General features: G+C 46.2%; 1 protein-coding gene and 1 pseudogene across 1 annotated transcript in view; both read right to left on the bottom strand.

Annotated features, from left to right (window-relative positions):
• asic1b (acid-sensing (proton-gated) ion channel 1b) overlaps positions 1–23,360 on the bottom strand; it is an 814,340-nt gene that overhangs the window by 606,785 nt on the left and 184,195 nt on the right. The window lies entirely within an intron of this gene.
• LOC140471135 (proteasome subunit alpha type-6 pseudogene) lies at positions 16,827–17,430 on the bottom strand (annotated as a pseudogene).

Genomic DNA, 23,360 nt, shown 5'->3' with positions numbered 1-23,360 from the left:
GAGCAATCATTGTGAAAGGGGAAAATATACATATTTCACGAACAAGGCAACACAGAATATGATGTTCTTTGTCCCTACAGTATTACCACGTTGCAAATATGAGTGTTCAATGAGGATTGAGATAAAGGTGCAACCATCAGTTTCAGATTATAGCCAAGCAAAACCTTGCCAATGTTCCAGGAACTACTGAGAAAGTATCAAGTCAGATCCCATGCCAGTAGCTGGAAGCCTTGCATATTTTTGGGAATCACTGTACAATGTTGGACAGGCAGCAGGAAGTCTTACAAGGTTCTACTCCGTTACATTTTTCTAAAGCCTGGTTAATTTGGAGCTCATTGAGGAAAGTGATGTTCTGGAGAATGAAATGCTCCCATATTTCAGATACCAGGAGGCCACATCAGTCAGGATGCATGCAGTTCAATGTAGAGCAAAGCTACCTCTGTCCTTCACTGACTGACTCAGCCTGAGTGGAGCAGATTCCAACTGGGTCAGGGTGCCAGTTTCCATTTCAGATATCATCTCAGCCAGATGGCCAACAGTGCTAAAGGCCCAAATCCTACCAGGAAAGTGGACTGAGAGACTGTACAAACCTGATATTGTGCAAGAGCAGCCAGACAGATGAACATTTAACCCCATCAGTAGGGGCGGCATGGTGGCTCAGTGGTTAGCACTGCTGCCTCACAGCACCAGGGACCTGGGTTTGATTCCACCTTCAGGCGACTGTCTGTGTGGAGGTTGTACATTCTCCACGTGTCTGCGTGGGTTTCCTCCGGATGCTCCAGTTTCCTCCCACAGTCCGAAGATGTCCACGTTAGGGTGGATTGGCCATGCTAAATTGTCCCATAGTGTCCAGGGATGTGCAGGCTAGGTGAGTTAGCCATGGGAGGTGCAAGGTGACAGTGAAAGGGTGGGATGCTCTTCAGAGGGTCGCTGTGGACTCAATGGGCTGAATGGCCTGCTTCCACATTGTGGGGAATTCTCTGACCCCCAAAGCTTCCTTGTGAAAGACTCCCATGAGGAAATAGGAGCTCATGGTGTCGGGGGACTCAAGTGAATGGAAGATTGGCTGGTGGAAAACAGAGAGCAGGCAAATACTGGGTCTGTATCTGACTGGCAGGAATGTGGAGACCCATAGGGGTCTAGGGTGGAGCCTCAATTGTTTTTACAATTCAGATCAAAGATATGCATTGTTGGATTGAAAGTGTGTCTGGCTACATTTGGAGTAGTCACAGAGACAGACAGAAAAGCATGTTGTGAGGGTGATGTGATGTGAATAGAGTGAGTGAGCAGACAAGGAGCTGGCAGACGGGAAGAAGTGAAGTTGTGGGACAATGTGAAATTGTTCACAAATAAAAACAGAATATTGCATCAATGGAGAATGACTGCAGAACTCCAAGGTGCTCGAAGGTCTCAGTCTGAAGGTTCAGCAGGAAATAAGGAAGTCAAAACGTGTGGCGCTGGGAAAGCACAGCAGGTCAGGCAACATCCGAGGAGCAGGAGAGTCAATGTTTCACACACAAGCCCTTCATCAGGAATGTAATAACAAAGGCTAATGGAATACTGGCCATTATTACAAGAGGAGTTGAACACAAAAGTAAAGGACATTCTGTTTCAGTTAAAAAGCACGTTGGTATACACATATTGGTCTCCATATTTCAGAAAGGATGTCAATGCATTGGATGCAATTCAAAGGAGCCAGACAGATGAACATTTATTAGATTTATGCTGAAAATGTGTTGCTGGAAAAGCGCAGCAGGTCAGGCAGAATCTCCTGTTCCTTGGATGCTGCCTGACCTGCTGCGCTTTTCCAGCAACACATTTTCAGCTCTGATCTCCAGCATCTGCAGTCCTCACTTTCCCCTTATTAAATTTATGTTTGGTATGCTTCCCTTTATTGGTCAGAGTATTGAGTACAGAAGTTGGGAGGTCATGCTGCGCTGTACAGAACATTGGTTAGGCCACTTTTGGAATACTGTGTGCAATTCTGGTCTCCTTCCTATCGGAAAGATGTTGTGAAATCTGAAAGGGTTCAGAAAAGATTTACAAGGGTGCTGCCAGGGTTGGAGGGTTTGAGCTATAGGGTTAGACTGAACAGGCTGGGGCTGTTTTCCCTGAAGCGTTGGAGGCTGAGGGGTGACCTTATAGAGGTTTATAACATCATGAGGGGCATGGATAGGGCTCTGAATTGTGGGATTGTCCCTTTTAGGCCAGAGCTGAGTGACCCTGCAACTCTCTGCCTCAGGTGACAGTGGAGGCAGGGTGACTGAATATTTTTAAGGTGGAGGTAAATGGATTCTTATGAGGCAGGGGGAAAATCGATGCGGGTGGATGGGAATGTGGCATTCAGAATACCATCAGTTCGGCCAGGCTTTTATTTATTGGAGGAGCAGGTTTGAAGGATCAGTTGGCCTCGTTGTATGTTCATAGAGTCTTAGTCATACAGCAGGGAAGCAGACCTTTCGGCCCAACCCACCCACACCAACCAGAATCCCAAACTAAACTAGTCCCGCCTACCTGCTTCTGGCCCATATCCCTCCTTTCCTGTTAATGTATTTATCCAAATGTCTTTTAAGCATTGTAACTGGACCCACATCTACCACTCCCTCTGGACGTTCATTCCACACGTGAACCACTCTCTAAACATGTTGCCCCTCGTGTCTTTTTTAAATCTTTCTCCTCTCATCTTAAAAATGTGCCCCCTAGTCTTGAAATCTCCCATCCAAGGGAAAAGACACCTTCCATTCACCTTAACTATACCCCTCATGATTTTATAAACTCCATAAGGTCACCCCTCGATCTCCTGCGCTCCAATGAAGAAAGTCCCAGCCTTTCTTTCTAACTCAAACCTTCCATACCCGGCGACATCCTGGTAAATCTCTTCTGAACCCTCTCCAGCTGAATAATATCCTTCCTGTAACTGGATGACCAGAACTTGTGCTAAACATGAGAGTGGTGGGGCTTTGGGAAACAGGGTGAAACAGGAGATGTCAATTCAGTTTCCTGATGCCGCTCGCTCGATGCTCTTTACCTGCCTCGAATTGGAAGGCTAAACGCTTAGCTCACTTTATAAAGGGGTCAACTGCTCGAACCTCTGCTCTCGTGAAAAGTTCGCTCCACCACCTCTCTGCGACCCTCAACACACTGAAGGGTTTTAACTCAAACTGGAGTCAGGGCAGCTGATGATTGCAAATTAAGAGTCCATAGCCATCTGCTTGTCATCTAAACACATTCACCAGTGGATTACTGATATTCAATTATACCTTCGAGGCAAGATGATATCCTTCATGAAAGAACCAACTGTGCTTTGAGTTTGACAGACTGGGCTCAGGCAAAAGCAATGAAGCACTGTGAGCAACAGCAGCATGCCACATGGATGGGATACTCTGTGCATTCAAGATCGGACAGGGACAACAGGGCAGATCTATTCACAGCTACGCTCAGAGTACAACTGTGACGTTCAACAACAGCCTGTACTTAAGAAGCGTCTTTAACGGAATAAAACATCCGAAAGATGCTTCACAGGAGCTCTGGCAAACAACATATGACACTGAGCTACATTGGCAAGGACTATGTGAGATGACCAAAAGTTGGGACAAAGAGGAGTCTTAAGGAGCGTTTTTGAAAAGACACACCAAAAAAAAAGGTTGGGAAGGAGGGGAAGAACCCAGAGTTATTGCTTTTTATACTTGTTTGTAGACACAATGAGCTGAATGGTAACAATTCAGTGATTCAATCTGTGAGGATTGTTCCCACTCGGAGTGGTTCGGGCGATTGTGGAGATGCATTCAGAGCGGGCTACACTAGGAGATCACGTGGTGGAATGGAGAGGGTTTCTGCCTGTATGCCAGAAGCTCTGGGTTCACGTCCCACCCCAGGACTCTGTGGTTAAGGAAAGGGTGTTGACAGCATGGCCAACAGGCTGAGTATCCTTTTGATGCCTTCCATTGGCAGGCGCTAAGAATGAGAGAGCTTCCTGGTCAGCAATGTGACAGAACCAAAATGGGAGACTTGCTCATCACCATCCTGAGCTCCAGGCCTGGACATGGACGTTGCTCCTTGCTCCCCGAGGGAACTATCCCACACCTCCGCATTACATGAGGGAGATCAGGACAAAAGGCTAACTTAATAGAAACATCAATTTTTTAATTGCTCATTTGTGGAATGTGGGCTGGGCCCAGTATTTATTGCCCATCCTGCGTTGCTCCTTGAGAAGGTGGGGGTGAGCTGCCTTCTGGAACCGCTGCAGTCCATCTGCTGTGGGTTGACCCACAATGCCCTGAGGGAGGGAATTCCAGGATTTTGACCCAGCAACACTGAAGGAACGGTGATAGATTTCCAAGTCAGGATGGTGAGTGGCTCGGAGGGGAACTTGCAGGGGGTGGTGTTCCCATGTACCTGCTGCCCTTGTCCTTCTAGATGGAAGTGGTCGTGGGTTTGGAAGGTGCTGTCTGAGGATCTTTGGTGAATTTCTGCAGGGCATCTTGTAGATAGTACACACTACTGCTACTGAGTGTTGGTGGTGAAGGGAGTGGATGTTTGTGGTTGAGCTGCCAATCGAGCGGGGGCTGCTTTGTCCTGGATGGTGTCAAGCTTCTTGAATCTTGTTGGAGCTGCCCCCATCCAGGCAAGTGGGGAGTATTCCATCACGCTCCTGACTTGGGCCTTGTAGATGGTGGACAGGCTTTGGGGAGTGAGGAGGTGAGTTACTCACTGCAGTATCCATAGCCTCTGACCTGTTTTTTTAGCCATAGCATTGATATGGCTGGGTCCACTTCAGTGTCTGGTTAGTGGCAACCCTCAGGATGTCGATAGTGGGGGATTCAGCGATGGTAACAAATGGTTCAAATGTCTCTAATTGGTGATGGTCATTGCCTGGCATTTGTGTGGCACCTGGCATTTTGCAGCTGCCAGTTATTTTTGCTTGAGGCAAGGCTTTTTAAATGGGCATATCAGGTTTAAATAAAAAGGTCGTCAACCTTTGGTCCATAGGCCAAGCTAAGAGGAACGCAGAATCTCATGGGTAACTTTAGATCCCCAGTGCTTGTGGAACCATATCCTGGCAAGCTGTGCAGGAAAATAGGAGGGAGGCGAGAATGTGATCAGTACAGGGAGATTGTAAGACAAAACATAAATCATGTAAATAAATTGATCTTGACAACATAAAGAGATTCATCATCAAGCACAGTATGATAAAACTGTTACAGGGTTCACTGTCTTCTGCATCACGAGTTTCCTTGACTACGCGCTAACTGCTTGTTCCCGTGCCAACCACTGAGGCCTACACTCTCCCCAATTATTCGCCACAACTGGTTGATGCTAAAGCCACGCAAAGCTGCCATAGATTGTTAGCATCCATCTTGAGGGAAAGCGATGGCCTCGTGGTATTATCGCTGGACTGTTAATCCAGAGATCAAGGTAACATCCTGGGGACCCGGGATCGAATCCCGCCATGATAGAATTTGAATTCAATAAAAATCCAGAATTAAGAGTCTCATGATGACCAGGAATCCATTATCGGGAAAACCTATCTGGGCAATTAGGGATAGGCAATAAATTTAAAAAGAAATCTTGTGTAAGAGGCCTTTGCATGAGGCCTTGCGATCTGGTATCTTGTCTTGGCTTTCGAACTGTTCGCGTTAAGCTTGATTCATGGGATGACTGGGGGTTGAGGAGACTGCACCTGTATTCTCTTGAGTTTGGGCAAATGAGAGGTGGTATCACAGAAACGTGCCAACTCCTTCAAGGGCTAGACACAGAACGGATGTCTCTCCCAGGTTGTGGGCTCCTGAACTGGGGTGCGCCGTCTCAGAATAAAACTCAAAGTATCATAGGCCCAGGGAAAGGAGGAAGGTCTTCACTCATAGAGAGTGGCGAATGTTGGGAAATCTCTCTCCCAGAGGGCAGTGGAAGCTCAGTCCAGTCCATTGCAGACAGATATTGATAAACAGCCAGCTGCGAATGACATCTAGGGCTATGGGAAGACAACATTGAGGTCGATGATCAGTCAGGATCCTGATTGGGATAGCAGTCTCAAAGGGCTGAATGGCTGGCTCCTGTGTTCCAACAGGAATTCTGATAAAATGCGACAACAGCAGTAACTTCCTGCCACGTTCTCGTGAACATGGACCTACGGTGGTGATGGGATGATGCCAAATGGCCAATGGCTAAGATGGCTCATTTGTAGCTAGCATTCCTGCTGGGAACGGGCATGGCCAGAGGTAGAAAATACTGACATACCACATCGCATTGCACAATAATCACGCTTGCCACCGCTTTAACGCTCACTTGCTTCCCAACTCAACTTTAACAGGGCATCATCACTGTGCAGCGCAATGCTGGGATGACTTAGTGCCAGCCAAGACCTAGGGTGAGAAGGGCTTGGGGAAAGGTATAAAGGAGATCGAAGGGGCAACATTTTCATGCAGAGGGTGGTACATGTGTGGAATGAACTGCCAGAGGAAGTAGTGGAGGCTGGTACAATTGCAACATTTAAAAGGCGTTTGGATGGGTATATGAATAGGAAGGGTTTGGAGGGATATGGGCCGGGTGCTGGGAGGTGGGACTAGATTGGGTTGGGATATCTGGTCGGCATAGACGGGTTGGACCGAAGGGTCTGTTTCCGTGCTGTACATCTCTGTGACTCTATAATTGGCAATAATATTGCTTTCTGAGGCACAAACAGAAGAAGTAACTCTTCCCAGCTCCACAAGGATGCAATGGACCTCCATCTCCCGTGTCTCCCAGACAGCTATGACTTCCATTTGGCTCCCTCACCACACCCCATCAACGACTCGCCTTAATGCTGTGGAGCATCCTCATGGCGGCCCACTCACCTGAGAGATTGTCCCCGCTTGCCAGCCTCTGTATTGCCCCTGCCAGCTTTGGGTAAATGTTCAATTTCCCTCACTGGAAACGAGGCACAGGAAGTAAGAAAACCTGGGCCTCAAAGTGGCTACCTACTCTGACGTCCCAGTAGCCACTTGCGATTTTCTCTCCCCCAGTTCAAAACAACGGCCTATGTTTCTACTCCAGAACCTCTTTCAACGGGCCCTCCAGAATGGCTGGTTTGGACTGACACAATAAAACAGCTGGCACATTTCCAAACAAAGGTTCACTCACCAATCATGATTTAGTCCCTTTGTTGACTATGTAGCACCCGTCTTCTCGGCTTTCAAGTTCAAATAACAATACAATGTAAGAATAATTGTGAAAATACGTCTCTCTTCTTCCCGCATGTTTCAAGAGCTCATTCTGAATCGATACTCCAATTTACAAATCCATGCAAACTCATCTTCAAAAGCTAATCGGAGCATAGAATCAAATCCCTACAGTGTGGAAGCAGGCTATTCGGCCCATTGAATCCACACTGCCCCTCCGAAGAGCATCCCACCCAGACCCACCCCATCCCTGCATTTCCCATGGCTAATCCACCCAGTCTGCACATTCCTGGACACTATGGATGATTTAACATGGTCAATCCATCTAACCTGTACATTTTTGGAAACTGGAGCAAACCCATGCAGACACGAGGAGAACGGTGTGGAGTTTGCACAGTCGCCCAAGGGTGGAATCGAACCCAGGTACCTGGTGCTGTGAGGCAGCACTGAGACACCATGATCAGAGCGTCTCTGCACCATTTATATTCCCGTGACAAAAGGCCCAATTTTTTTTAAGCTCTCATGACGTCCTGCCCAATGAACTCTGTCAACAAAACTTGGCCAGAACCAAAACCTCGCGGCGGTTTATGAACAGGAGTGTGCACAAAATGGCGGGTGCGTGCAACAAAGCGTCAATGTACGCCAAAGGCTGTGAGGCCCGAATCATGGACATGGGAAGGTTCAAATGATAAACTCCAGTTTTACTCTCTTTTTCCTCAGAATTCCATCGGAAAATTCCTTCATTTTCACCCACATGGATGGTCGGAGTAGAGGGAGGGGATAGGAGGAAGGAGCGAGCTCAGATAGCCTGGCTCCCCATCTTCGATGGGATGCTGCCAATCGGAATTGGCAGATTAAATAAAAGAGGACTGTTAAAAATACAAATTGTGGAATCACACAACGCCTCATGTTTCATGTTTGCCAATTCATTCCAAATTGATGGTGTTGTGCTTGCTCCCCATGAAGAGGGAAGAAAAAAATGATTTCATAAATCTACACTCCAATCACCCACACACATCTGTGCTCAGGAGCTGACAATGCAACAGGCATGTAATTACACACAATAAATCTAAACAATTTAACCAAAAACTCTCAGAGAGATGGAATAGCAGGCGTTTGCACAAGAGATAATGGGGTATTAATTTTGTGCAGCCTTCAAATAAGAAAGAACGGTAATACAGTCTAAAAATTACCACAGACCTGCTCGCGATAAGCAGTGGGGCTGAAGCAGATTGGTAACCAGCAGGCCAAAACAAAAAGTTAAAAGGATAGTTGAAAACACATTTGATATTTCTAGTAAATTTCTCCACAATATCGCGACATTGAAATAGTTTTTTGAATATTTTTGCCTGCTCTTAGCTGACAATTGAGTATGTTCTCTTTCGCCAGCTGAGCTTCCCATCCTTTCGGCCTTTAGCTGGAAGCCATTTTGCCGTCTTCCTGTGTGGGTGTTTGCCTCGTGGATGTCAAAAGGAGTGCTGCAGGCAAAAAGAAATCTGCAGTGCTCAAATGAGCCTTAGCAATCCAGAGCTTCACTGCCACATTGTTTCTACAACTGTAGCCTCATTATTGGAATTAAACCTCAAGGGCACAGTCAGAGACTTCCAAGGGCATTTGATCAGCTCCACCTCACTCGCGTGCCCACTCCTCCTCTGCCAGCTTGCTAAGTCACTGCCAGCTGGTCACACAACCGTGCAGGGCACTTTACTCTGTTCAGAAAGTTGGGAAATCGGTGGAAACTTTCGCCTTCCCGATTCTTGAAAAGACCGCTGTTGAAAAACTGTTGTCAACTGTTAGCTCAGTGACACTAAGGTTGTAGGTTCATAGAACATAGAACAATACAGCACAGAACAGGCCCTTCAGCCCTCGATGTTGTGCCGACCTGTGAACTATTCTCTGCTCGTTCCCCCTACACTATCCCATTATCATCCATGTGCTTATCTAAGGATTGTTTAAATCTCCCGAATGTGGCTGAGTTGACTACATTAGCAGGTGGAGCATTCCACGCCCTTACCACACTCTGTGTAAAGAGCCTGCCTCTGACATCTGTCTTAAATCTATCACCCCTCAATTTGTAGCTATGCCCCCTCGTACAAGCTGATGTCATCATCCTAGGGAAAATACTTTAACTGTCTACCCTATCTAATCCTCTCATTCGTAATCCCACTCCAGAGCCAAGTGCCCACTCTGGACACTTCACTGCTCACAGAGTGGCCTGCGCATTTGCTGAAGCTGTTCACGAGGTCACCTGATCACTGATGGTGCGGCCGAGCTGCAAGAAAATGCCAATCCTTAAGCCAGGTCTTTTGCTTTTGCCCATCAGTCTCAAGTGTCAGGTTTTGCTCGGCAATGCTGCCCTGAGATAACCTGGCCGTGTCTCACTGTGTCAAAGGTGCTATGTAAATACACTGCCTTGGAGTTTTTTTTTTGCTTCCTGAGAACTGAAACAGAGGCCATGTCTACCCCCTCAGGTGGGTGCTGAAAGGTCCTTTGACACGATTTCAAGAAAGCAGAGGGAGGGAGGTCACCGGTGCTGTCTCCAGGATTATATTTGAAACCAATGCCTACAGAAATGACTATCATGGCATCAGAGAGCTCACTGTGCACAAACTGGACTACAGGCTCCCTCCACTATATGAGTGATTACAGTTTTATGTCATTTCCAAGGTTCTGTAGGGTTTTTTCGAGGAGATTTATTATTGTCTCATGCTGTAGGTAATCTAATCTAATCAAAATCTAATCTAGGTACAGTGAAAAGTTTTGTTTTGTGTGCAATACAGGGGCAGATCATACCGTACAAAGTGCATCAGGGTAATAGAACAGAGTGAGGAATACAATGTTTCGGCTGCAGAGAAGGTGCACAATGAGTGAGGTCAACATTCGATTTGAAATTGGGGAGGTCCAGTCAGAAGTCTGATAACAGCGAGGAAGGAGCTGTTCTTGAATCTGTTAGTCTGTGTGTTTAAGCTTTTGTATCTTCTGCCCAATGGAAGAGGTTGGAAGAGATTGTAACCGGGGTGGGAGGGGGTCTTTGATGATGTTGGCTGCCTTCCCGAGGCAGTGGGAAGTGTAGATGGAGCCAATGGATGGAAGGTTGGTTTGGGTGATAGACTGGGCTGTGTTCACAACTCTCTGTAGTTTGTTACAGCCCTGGGCAGAGCAGTTGCTGTACCAAGCCGTGATCCATCCGGATAGAATGCTTTCTGTGGTACATCTGTAAATGTTGGGAAGAGTCTTTAAGGACTCTGAATTTCTGTAGCCTCCTGAGGGAGTAGAGGTGTTGTTGTGCTTTATTGACCGTCATACAAATGGACAAGGACAGATTGTTGGTGATCGTCACTCCCAGGAACATGATGCCCTCGACCTTCTCCATGGGATTAGAAAGGGCATCTGGGGGTCTTTGAAACAGCATGTTCAAGACGGGGGCCCCTTCTCTGCTGCATTGGTTCCATGGTTTCAATTCAAAATCATATAATTGGCTCAAAACCACTTCAGGTTCGAATGACGTCATGAGGTAAAGAAAGACTTGCATTTATAAAGCACCTTTCAATCGGTAGCTGAAGCGCAAAATCCAAAGAACTGCGGGTGCTGGCAATCAGAAATTGCTGGAAAAGCTCAGCAGGTCTGACAGCATCTGTGGACAGAAAGCTGGGTGAACGAAATTGTGAAGAAAGGACCCGAAACGCTAACTCTGCTTTCGCTCCTCAAATGCTGCCGGACCTGCTGAGTTTTTCCAGCAATTTCGAATTTTGCTTCAAAGTGCTTTAATAGCCAAGTATTTTTCGTGAGGTGCCCTCACCATTGTGATGCAGGAGACAGAACAAATCCACACGCAGTAAGCGCCCATTAACAGCAATGTAATAAGGACCTCGTAATCTGTCGCTGCTGACCATAGCAAACATATTGGGCAAAGCACTGAGAAAAGCATTCCTCTGCTCTTTTAATTAAAATCAACCTTTCTAGTCAAAAAGATAGCAGTCCTCAGTTTAAATCCTCAATTGCAGCTCTGACAGTACTGCAAAAAAGGAGTGGGCCGAGATTTTGAATTCAAGTCCTGGAGTGGGACTTCGAGTCATGCAGATGTACAGCACGGAAACAGACCCTTCAGTCCAACCCACCCATGCCAACCAGGTATCCCAACCTAATCTAGTCCCATTTGCCAGCACTTGGCCCATGTCCCTCTGAACCCTTCCTATTCACATACCCATCCAGGTGTCTTTAAAATGCTGTAATTGTACCAGTCTCCACCACATCCTCTGGCAGCTCGTTCCATACATGTACCACCCTCTGTGTGAAAAAGTTGCCCCTTAGGTCCCTTTTATATCTTTCCCCTCACCCCCTAAACCTATGCCCTCTACTTCTGGACTCCCCCACCCCAGGGAAAAGACTTTGTCTATTTACCCTATCCATGTCCCTCATGATTTTAAAAACCTCCATAAGGCGGTTAGGGGCTTGAACTTAAAACCTTCCAATTCACTGAGCCATAGCTGACAGAGCACCATATGAAATAGGCCCTCCTTTAAACTCCCTACTTCCATGTGCGTTCCTCATCTCTTGCTGTACCTACAGACTAATGTTTTGTGATTCATGTCTGACGCCTCCAGATCTCTCTGCGCGCGCGCGCGCGTGTGTGTGTGTGTGTCTACAATCTCTCGCCATGTCAGTAGTCTGCTTTTCTATTCTTCCTGGTTTGCTGGCAAGTTCACATTATCCTACATTCAACTCCAAACACCAATTTTCTCCCCACCCGCTGACCTCGGCCTCCTTTCATCTTCTTGACAGCCTACTTTCCTGTCGTTACGTCAAACTCAGCAACCCGTCCATTTACTCCATCAAAATAAATGATAAATAGTTGTGGTCCCAGCATTAAGCCCTATGGCACTCCACTCTTGTCAACCCTTAGTAAACAGAGTCGGTGTAGTCAACTAACCAACTTTCTATCCATGCTAATATGTGAGATTAATTAAAAATATCTGCCCCCAACACCATGAGCTCTTATTCCATTTCACACCTTTTGATGTTGCACCTTGTCAAGTGCCTCTAGAAATTCAAGGACATCACGTACACAGGCTCTCCTTTATCTGAATGTGTTATGCCCTCCAAAATTAGTCAAGCACAATTCCCCTTTCACAAAACCACGTTGACTCTGCCCGATTACATTACGAATGTCGAAGTGCTCGGCTATAACCTTCTTAACAGTAGATTCCAGCATTTTCGCAATTTCTACTGGGAGAATGGTCAGTAACTGAAGGATCCAGGTTTAAAACACTTGGCAGCAAGGAGAGACGTGAAGATTTGGTTTGACATCTGGAATGCATCGCCTGAAATGGAAATGTCAAAGGAAATTGGCTAAATACTTGTAGCGGGAGAAAATGCAGACAAAGGGCAAAGGAGGGAGGATAATTGCATAGCTCTTTCAAAACACTGACAGAGGCATAATGAGCCAAATGGCTTCTTTCTATGTTGTAAGAGTCCATTACTGTGGTACCCTTGCTATTATGTTCCTGGCAGAGACAAAAACAAAACACTCTCCAGAATTGTGCTGTATCCTACTCCACAAATGGACCTATTATAAAGAAAGGATGTTAATAACACATTAGCTGAACCTTTTGAAACCTTGTTCTCTTGCAACGTGCCCTTGTCTCTGCTCTCCAATGTGAGATTCACTTCCACCCGGTGATCGCTCTACATGCAGTTCAACCTGGTCTGGAATCTCCATTAACAACCTGCCTGATTATACGCCGGACCGATCACGTGAACAGCTTTGATCATGAGACATTGCCTTTGACAGCCGCCATCTTCCAGCTCCCCCCCCGCCACCCCACCAATCTCGAGTTCTGCTGAGAGGTTATTGGACAGAAAAGTTAACCCAGAACGTGTTCCTGTCCATTGTGAACCAAAACCAAAACCTTGACAGAGTCCACTCAAGAAAGGGAAACATGACCTTTACTTCAGAAACAACTCACTGCGACTCTGTCCCGCCATAATGCTGTCAGGGATAGCAAAATCATGTGACATCGCATCACTTCCTGTGATGATGGAAACTGTATTCATTAGCAATATCACACAGTGAGAAATAACCCCTTAAACTACACAACCAAGCTTGCTGGCATTTCCATTTTGCAGGCTTTCAGAACCCACACTCTTTCGTTGCTATTGACTCGGAGTCACATAGCATGGAAACAGACCCTTCGGTCCATCCAGCCCATGCTGACCATAATCCCCAACTAAACTAGTCCCACCTGCCTGCTCCTGGCCCATATCCCTCCAAACCTTTCCTAATCATCTCCTTATCCAAATGTTTTTTTAAACACTGTAACTGTACCCACATCCATCACTTCCTCAGGAAGTTCATTCCACACACGAACCACCCTCTGCCTTTCGTGGACTTTTTAATTTCTTTCTGCTCTCACCTAAACATTATGCCCTGGAGTTTTGGACTCCCCCACCCCAGGGAAAAGACTTTGGCTATTTGCCTTATCCATGCCCCTCATGATTTTATAAACCTCTTGTCAGGTCATGCCTCAGTGTCCAATGCTTTGGTCTCCTTCCTTGAGAAAGGATGTCCTGGCACTGGAGGGGGTGCAGAGGAGGTTCACTAGGTTGATTCCAGAGTCGAGGGCGTTGATTTATGAGGAGGGACTGAGTAGACTGGGATTATATTCATTGGAATTTCGAAGAATGAGGAGGGGTTTTAAAGAAACGTAAAATTATGAAGGGAATAGATAAGATAGAAGTAGAGAGGATGTTTCCACTGGTGGGTGAAACGAGGACAAGAGGGCATCACCTCAAGATTAGAGGGAGCAGATTTCGGACTGAATTGAGAAGGAACTCCTTCACCCAGAGGGTTGTGAATCTGTGGAATTCCTTGACACTACTTCAGTTAACGTTTTTAAAGCTAAGATAGATTTTTTTTGAATAATAAAAGAATGAATGGATATGGTTAGGGTGTGGGTAAGTGGATCTGAGTCCACAAACAGATCAGCCATGTTCTCTGATTGGCAGAGCAGGCTCGAAGGGCAGGTGGCCTACTCCTGCTCCTAGTTCTTATGTATGTATCCTCGTGTGGAGCCCCCCCGTACTGTCCTGGCCCTCAGGAAGGCAGCTTCGCCTCTGCTTCAGGATTTGCCAGAGTGACTGCTGTGGCTGCATGTGCCGACTCAGCTTTCCATCCTTCGCAACTGGAACCGGACTTGATTTGACCCCCTTCCACCACCTGCACCCAAACCGCTGCACCATCTTTTCTGCCAGACCCCATCAAGCTTACAACTCGAAGAAGACTGGATCCTCGTCAGTCAATTTGCACAGTCCCTGTTCTCACTGCGGTGCTCAACGTGACTGAGTCCAATATGTGGGGCCCCTGACATTCCTGCACTCCCATTCCAAAACCGTCAGGAACGATTGAAACCCAGATCCCTCAGCTCGTCTCCATCGCCTTTACAATCTTCTTCCCTCTCCATTTGCGTGGCCTGGTTACTGGCCTCACTCTTAGTCATTCCTGATGAAGGGCTTATGCCTGAAACGTCAATTCTCTTGTTCCTCCGATGCTGCCTGACCGGCTGTGCTTTTCCAGCACCACACTCTTTGTCACTGTTAGCATAAATGCTATGAGCAAAGATTTGTCTGCATGAGTGCTCACTGATCAAACTCTGCTGGTAAATTTTCAAATATTAGTTCTTTGCAATCCACAAAGGTTTGTGCTCTAAAACCAACCAATTAGCCAAGTCAATTCTTTCCATCCACTTCAGCAAATAAATTGGAACTGGAACGGTTCAGGCAGGCACTGCTCTGAAAGTATTCGCTTCTGACAGTGCACTGACCCTCCCAGAGAGGCCACAGGAATAGACAGCATCCATAAGTACATGGGACAAGCACTTTGAGAGCTGCAACTACTTATTAACTGCAGGCAGCGATGTATGCACACTCTGAGAATTGGAGACGTCAAGGCGAGCAACTGTGGAATCCTCTGAATCTATCACCAGATTGTCTCGGGGGGGGGGAGGGGGAACAATGTCAGTCAGGGGATGGGTCTCAGGGGTAAAACTGTGTGTCCGACTCCCCCTTGGATATGGCAAACTTGAAAAGGTCTCTTCTCCCCCCTGAGCTGTAACAGTGACCTACTCGATTCGATTTCGGTTCACATTGGGAAATAGAAATGTCGCCCTGTCTTGCACAAGGCGGGAACAAGGTAAACACAGAAAGATTTGCGTTTAGAAAGCAGTTCTCACAATCTCAGCCAGAGATGGCAAAAGGGCCAATTCCTGCTCCTAACTCTTACATTGTTGGGATATGCCAAAGCACTCTGGACACAGTGCCTGATGAAATGTCTTCGCTGTTGTAAAGTAGGAAACACAGCACGCCACAAACTCCCACAATCAGCAAAGCTAGATCCTTCTTTTGAAGTGAGGGTGTTTGAGGAACAACTGTTGACCAAGGCAGAACTCGCCTGCTAGTTTCTGAAACAGTGTCATGGCATCTGCTCCAGTCAGCGGAAAAACAGACTCTCAGTGTATCGAAATTCCAGAAAGACCCTCTACAGATGTACCACAGAAAGCATTCTATCCGGATGGATCACAGCTTGGTACAGCAACTGCTCTGCCCAGGACTGTAACAAACTACAGAGAGTTGTGAGCGCAGCCCAGTCCATCACCCAAACCAACCTTCCATCCATTGGCTCCACCTGCACTTCCCACTGCCTCGGGAAGGCAGCCAACATCATCAAAGACCCCTCCCCTCACCCCTGTTATCACCTCTTCCAAACTCTTCGATCGGGCAGAGGATACAAAAGCTTAAACACACAGACTAACAGATTCAAGAACAGCTTCTTCCCCGCTGTGTTTTTTTTTAGAAAGGTAAAGAGATTTCATATATTAACTTCAAAACAAAATACAAAGTTTGGAACTTAGTCAGCCTTGCAGAATATTAATTTCACTGCATCACACGCAATGTTTTCAGCATTTTGGTAATTTTGGAGTAAAGTCACAATTGCATAAACTTTTCTCCAGTTCACTCCCTGATGCCCATTATTTAACAATCCCTCTGTAATGGTTCAAAGGGCCAAAATGGTTGTATTCTATACTTAAACTTTTATGATTTCACAACATTTTTTTAACCTCAAAATAACAGGTTCTAATTGGATCATGAAGTTTGGGAATTTCGCAGAAGCATCAATAAGTTCATCTCTCGTTTTTACGTAGAAAGTGGCAATTACTTGATCCACAGTTCAGATGTGAGCACATGTAAACATAACTTTAACCAATAGCATGTTCCAAAACCTCAGCTTTATTTGTACAGATTAAAATGCAGTGTATATGGCTTTCTGTTACAACAATCTAGTCTTCCATTAACAACATTTTCTTACTGGCCACTTGGGTGTTGCTTTCCTTCCTGGTGGTGGAAATTGAATAAAGATTCATACACCTTGTGTCTTTCACTGTGTCTCACACCTGCGCACACACAACATGGGGAAAAATCAGCACTACTGCAGTTAGGCAGTAGTGTGTGGGGAAGGAAAGAAAAAGAAAAAAATACAAAAAAAAAAGTGTCAGACAGCCAAGAAGAAAAAAAAGAAAAAAAAAAGGAGTCATAAAAAAAATGTTGGAGGCTCTATTCACTCAAAAGAAAAAAAAGAATGTTTTCTTTGTAACAAATACAAGACTACATGGAATTTCAATGCCTCTCTACTAGAGCAACCAGATGTGCATCAACTTCAGCTTCTGAGAGAGTCCTAAATTTTGGGTTATCCACTGTCACCACCCCAACTTCAATTTCTGATGGCTTGAAGTCAATGGACAGCACTGGGGACAGGCAGGTTATTGCTGTCCCTACAGTTTGTGCATATATCCAATCAGGCTTTTCCTTAACTTTCTTTCCCAAGAAGCTTGTGGCTTCTGTGAGTTTGACTCCTGCGGCAGTGGCCTTGAACCCACGATAATAACCAGTAGGGTCACACTTGTCAATTTGAGCTCCAAGTTCTTTCGTCAACACCCACCAGAATCATACAGCATCCCAGAGGTCTCATTTCAGCACTCTGTGTATATACTTGGGAAATGTCTGCAGTCCGTTTGCCCACTGGGATATCATAGCAAGATTTGTACTTCCAATTTGCAGCTTCATATCGAGCTCTCTGTACCTGGGATCTGCTGTCCGCTCTCATTACATGATGTTTTCAGTTATTCTTCCTCGTTGTTGTCAGACTTCTGACTGGACCTCCCCATTTCAAATCTAATGTCGATCTTTCTTTATGCACCTCCTGGAATCCTTGCATGCCCCAGTCTGTCAAAACATCTTTTGATCTGTTTGTCCTTGTACGTTATGATCTGCCTGTGCTGCATACAAAACACAACTTTTCACTGTACTGAGGTACATGTGAAAACAATAAATCAAATCAAATATTATCTCATATGAGATACAGTACCTCTGACAGTGCCGCACTCCCTCAGCATATGAGTACTGGAGTGCCTTGTCCAGTTCTAGTTGCCCTGTTATCGGAAAGATATTATTAAACTAGACAGGGTTCAGAAAAGAATTTTCAGGATGTTGCTGGGAATGGAGGATTTGAGATCTCAGAATAATCTGGGAAGACTGGGACTTTTTTCACTGGAGCGTAGGAGGTTGAGGGGTGACCTTCTTGAGGTTTGAAAAATCATGAGGGGCATAGAGAAGGTGAATGACAAGGGTCTTTTCTCTAGGGTGGGCGAGTTCAAAACACGGGGGCATATTTTTAAGGTGAGAGGAGAAAGTTTTTAAAAAGGCATGAGGCACAACATTTTTTACACAGCAAGTGGTTCGCGTGTGGAATGAACTTCCTGAGGAAGTGGTGGATGTGGGTACAGTTACAATGTTTAAAAGACATTTGGATAAGGACATGAAGAGGAAAGGTTTGGAGGGATATGGGCCAGGAACAGGCAGGTGGGACTAGTTTAATTTGGAATGATGATTAGATTAGGTTAGATTCCCTACCCAGTGTGGAAACAGGCCCTTCAGCCCAACAAGTCCATGTTGACCCTCCGAAGAGTAATCCACCCAGACCCATTTCCCTTTGACTAATGCACCTAACACCGTGGGCAATTTAGCATGGCCAATTCACCTTAACCTACACACCGTTGGTCTGTGGGAGGAAACCGCAGCACCCAGAAGAAACCCACGCAGACACGGGGAGAATGTGCAAACTCCACACAGACAGTCACCCGAGGCTGGAATCGAACCTGGGTCCCTGGCGCTGTGGTCGGCATGGATTAGTTGGGTCTGTTTCTGTGCTGTATAAGACCATGGTAGTGTTCATTCAGACATTCTACAATTATTTCTCTGGAATAGGTACTTCAACCTATAACTGACCCAATGAGCCACACAGCAAACCCTCAGCTTTAAGTTCCTTCAAATGGGAATGCTTATGAGTTGATTCTATCTTAGAATGAGAGCGAGTGCAGTCGAGTAGATATGCCAATTGTATACAATTTCAAGCTCACTGCTTGGCACAGCCTGTGTTGGCTTTATGCCATCGGCACCACGTTGCCTTGTTTGCTGTTGCAAAGGGAGGCGATAAGTCCTGACAAGAGATCGTCTCTGGGAGGTTTGAACAGATGAGTCGAAATTCAGCTTGCTGACAGGAAAAGCGAATTTCGCCCTTTGAATTTCTCACTCACACCAACGTGCATCCCATTCAGACTCCCAGCAAGAATAGGCAGGCATATCGGAAGGTGATGGATGCACTATAGTGGTGAAGTGGGGCTCTGAAAATCGGTGAAGTAACAAATGGACCATTTCAAGAAACCTCCCTGCCACCCGTGCCGCCCATTTTACATTTGCCGTTAAAAAAAAAGTTAGGGTCCGGGCTACTTTCTGAAGATATTTTGAGTGGGTCTGCTCTGGTCCATAAGATGTGCTTCCATTGCTGGACCTGGATTCCAACGCAAGCAAAACTGACGATCTTTGCTCTGACAGCGATAAGGTTCCTGCACTTCGTTGACACAAGCCCGGAGCACAAAATCGCGAACAACTCGCACAAATGTCAACGACAGCTTCGCAAGACAGCTGCCACAGGAAATGCAACGATCACGGCTTGTGCAGCGGGAGAAAGGGGTTAAGGGGAATTTGAAACAAAAGTTGTTGCAATCTGCGGGATGATCAAGACGCTGACCAAAAAAAAAAGCAGGAGTCCTCAGCTCTTCTCCGACCTAATATCCTTCGTTTGTACGTTTAAAATCAATGTGTTTCTCGAACATCGGGTTATTGAAACCATCACATGAAATAATGTTACCCTCCCCACTGCAGTGTGATGTCAGCTCCATCACATGGTGCGATAACTATCAAGATTGGCAAAGTGCTTCGAATCAGCGAGAGACTGTGGGACAATCAGTGACTAACCCCCCTCTGCTCGCATCACCGCAGATTCGAGAAAATCAATGTTCTCATAATTGTGTGACAAAAGATGGATAATTTGCTGGCACCTCACTTCTGCTGTCAACATTGTGGCATGAGCGTCCTGCAAAGGCTTTACGCCAGAGCGTGGAGAACGTTCCCAAATTGACATTTCATACTTTCACATGATAATGAGCGCCCTCTTTCCCCCCCAATAGCAGAAACTGATCCCAATGACGGTCCACTCAGCATGCAATTACTCAGCTTTCCGTCAATTCTGACCAAATTGCCCCCACCAGCCAGTAGCACCTCCCTCTTTCGGTTTTCAGAATAGAATCCCCTCCAAGTGTGGGAAGCAGGCCATTCGGCCCATCAGCTCCACACTGACCCTCTGAAGAGCATCCCGCCCAGACCCAACCCCCTCTCCGACCAGGCTGCATTTCTCACTGCTAACCCACCGAGCCTCCACATTCCTGAACACGAATGGGGGCAATTTCCCACGGCCAAGCCACTCCAGTGGACTGTGGGAGGAAACCCGTGCAGACACAGGGAGAATGTGCAAACTCCATACAGCTGGAATCGAACCCGGGACCCCTGGCGCCGTGAGGCAGCAGTGCTAACCACTGAGCCGCCCCTTCGAGTTATATTTCCAGACTTCACCTGAAAGTCAGATCAGGAACTGCAGACTTCACCACGACCTCTAGAATCGTTGCCTTCTGATATTGATCCAAAAGACGTCTATCATTGTCAGAGGGTGCCTCTGTCGTGTCCAAAGGCAAATGAAGGAGCAAGCACACTGCCACCTTAAGAGAACCCAACTATGGGGATGCAATGTGTCCTCGCAGCTTCACCCATGTCTCAGGAACAAACTTTAAGAAGGCACAAAGATAGGAAGGATGCTGTAAAATTTGAAAGGGTTCAGAAAAGATTTACAAAGGATGTTGCCAGGGTTGGAGGATTTGAGCTACAGGGAGTGGCTGAACAGGCTGGGGCTGTTTTCCCTGGAGCGTCGGAGGCTGAGGGGTGACCTTATAGAGGTTTACAAAATCACAAGGAGCGTAGATAGGATAAATAGACAAAGTCTTTTCCCCAGAGTAGGGTACAGGTTTAAGGTGAGAGGGGAAAGATATAAAAGGGACCTGAGGGGCAACCTTTTCACACAGAGGGTGGTGCATGTATGGAAGGAGCGGCCAGAGGCAGTGGTGGAGGCTGGTACAATTACATTTAAAAGGCATCTGGATGGGTATATGAATAGGAAGGGTTTGGAGGGATATGGGCCAAGGGCTGGCAAGTGGGACTAGGATATCTGGCAGGAAAAGTTGGACTGAAGGAAATGTTCCTGTGCTGTCCATCTGTATGACTCCAAGAAGCATTCCCGGAGAAGCGATTGAAGGGTTTAATTCAAGGTCCAAGTGAAAGGAAGAACTTGTATTTTTCCGCTGCCTTTTTCTGAACTCAGAACATCCCCAAACACTTCACAGCCAGTCAAAGAATGACCTATTTGAGTGATTAAAGTTTACAGAAGATCACAAAGCTAATTTATTGGGGTGACCTCCCCATCTTGATTCAAATCTTGCTAACCAAACATCCACGGTCTAACTGAATGATAGCACGGATTGGAGGGACAGAGTGGCCTACCCCTGCTCCTCCAGCAGCATCTGAAGAGTTGCCTTTTGTCAAACAATTCATACACATCAAGGTTTGAGCTCATCTGATCAATCAATAATTTGAATTCATCACAAGGTCCTATTTCCCTATTGTTAACCACGTGAAAAGATCATGAATTTGAAACATAGACTGGGTGCAACCAAGGGGTTGAATCTTGTGTGCTCACTTATCGATACGCATGTTACTGATTCCTGCATTTGGGGGAGCGGACTCTCTCAGGAAAAGACTGATCGTTAAAGATGTGTTACACACGTATTAAAATCAATATCATTAGTGTATGTCATCACGCTCTAATCCAATACAAACCTGTGTGACGGATAGATCCTTTTTACAAATGGGCCTGTCATTATTTGAAATGCCGGACAAATTAATGTCACTTCCTCACACACAGGCTGAAAGACAGAAATAGCGAATGGGCTGTCTACATCTGTCAGAGAAAAATCTCACGGATGTTTGGAGGGAAGCTTTCTGAGACAGAATAAACCCCATTGTGTAAGACAGGACACAATCGAGGAGTTGGGGGGAGCGACTGATAAAAGCAAAGAAAGAAAACAGGTCACTTAAATTCTCTGTCTTCCTCTCTGTCTGTCCGAAGCATTATATCCCTGTTCTAATAAAGCTCTCTGAACAGCACCTCATCTTACGATTACTCACTTTAGAGCCTTGCTGATTTGACTCTAATCTCGACAATTTTAGATCAGAGACACAGCTCCAATTTTCTTCAACAGCAGGTGCTGGTAATGGTTTGGTTGTGAGCATTTACAAAGACTTGGATCCCGTCTTTCATTCCCAAAAGCAAAATACTGCAAATGCTCGCTCCGGCTTCTGCTGGCCTTCTGAGAATTATGTACAAGGTTCATTTTTATTCCCAGTCTTACTCAGATCCCCTCCTTTCGTCACTGTGTCAGTGTCATTTTCTCCTGAATGGAAACATTTCAGCAGCTTTGCTTTGAACTTCCACTTTCGACTGGTCCGTCTCTGACTCTTCCCTTCCTTGACCTTGCTGCCTTCAGTTATAGGTCGGTCTATCAACCAGGTTGGGAAGCTGTGTTATCTGAAATAATCAACGTGGAATATCATTGTGTGGACCTATAAAGAATCCCTACAGCAGGCCATTCGGCCCATCAAGTCTACACTGAACCTCACAGAGCATCTCAGCCAGACCCTACCCTGCAACCCTGCATTTCCCATGGCCAATCCACCCTAACCTGCTCATCCCCGGACACTATGGGGCAATTTAGTACAGCCAATCCACCCTAACCTGCACATCCCTGGGCACTATGGGACAATTTAGCATGGCCAATCCACCCTAACCTGCTCATCCCTGGGCACTATGGGACAACTTAGCATGGCCAATCCACCCTAACCTGCACACTATGGGGCAATTTAGCATGGCTAATCCACACTGACCTGCACATCTTTGGTCTGTGGAAAGAAACCACAGCACCCAGAAGAAACCCACGCAGACATGGGGAGAAGATGCAAACTCCACAGACAGTCACCTGAGGCTGGAATCGAACCCAGGCCCCTGGTCCTGTGAGGCAGCAGTGCTAACCATTGAGCCACGGTATACCCTGCTCACAAAACAGTGCCCTCTGTACCGAGGAGACCAAAAGCAGGCTGTGTGGCTACTTGGCAGTAAACCTCCATTCAGACCCAAACAATTGCACTCTGACCTCTGTCCTTGGCCTCTCATACTAGGCCAATAAAGCTTAATGCAAGCTGAGAAGCTTCCTTCAATTCAGTACCTCACAGCCTTCGAGATGTAACACTGAAATCAACAATTTCAGATTGGAACCTTTCTCCCATATTTTCATGTTGTGCGTTTTTATGTTTTTGTTTGTTTTTGGGTGGCGAGTTTTTGGCTTGTTGCTGTTTATACCATCTCAGAGACCTACTTTTGTTTTGTTTTCATTTGGGGCCTTACCATCCCCATTCCCTCTCACTTGCATCTCCTTCCTCATTGATTCTCTCTGGACATCTGACCTACCACGGAACTTTGCCATTATTCTCTCCCTTCCGGTATTTTCTTCACTTCCCGTACCTGGCCTCTGGGCTCGCAGAAACCCCTTTTACTTTGCTAACTTTTCCCAGTTCCTGGTAAAAAAGGTCATCGAGCTGAAACATTACCTCTGTTTCTCTCTGCCAGGCCTCGATAGGTGTGACTCTTACAGG

This window comes from Chiloscyllium punctatum, chromosome X (genome assembly GCF_047496795.1).
Source record: "Chiloscyllium punctatum isolate Juve2018m chromosome X, sChiPun1.3, whole genome shotgun sequence".
Classification (NCBI taxonomy): Eukaryota; Metazoa; Chordata; class Chondrichthyes; order Orectolobiformes; family Hemiscylliidae; genus Chiloscyllium; species Chiloscyllium punctatum.
Note: the sequence above shows the minus strand (reverse complement) of the source record. Positions and strands in the feature narration are given on the sequence as shown.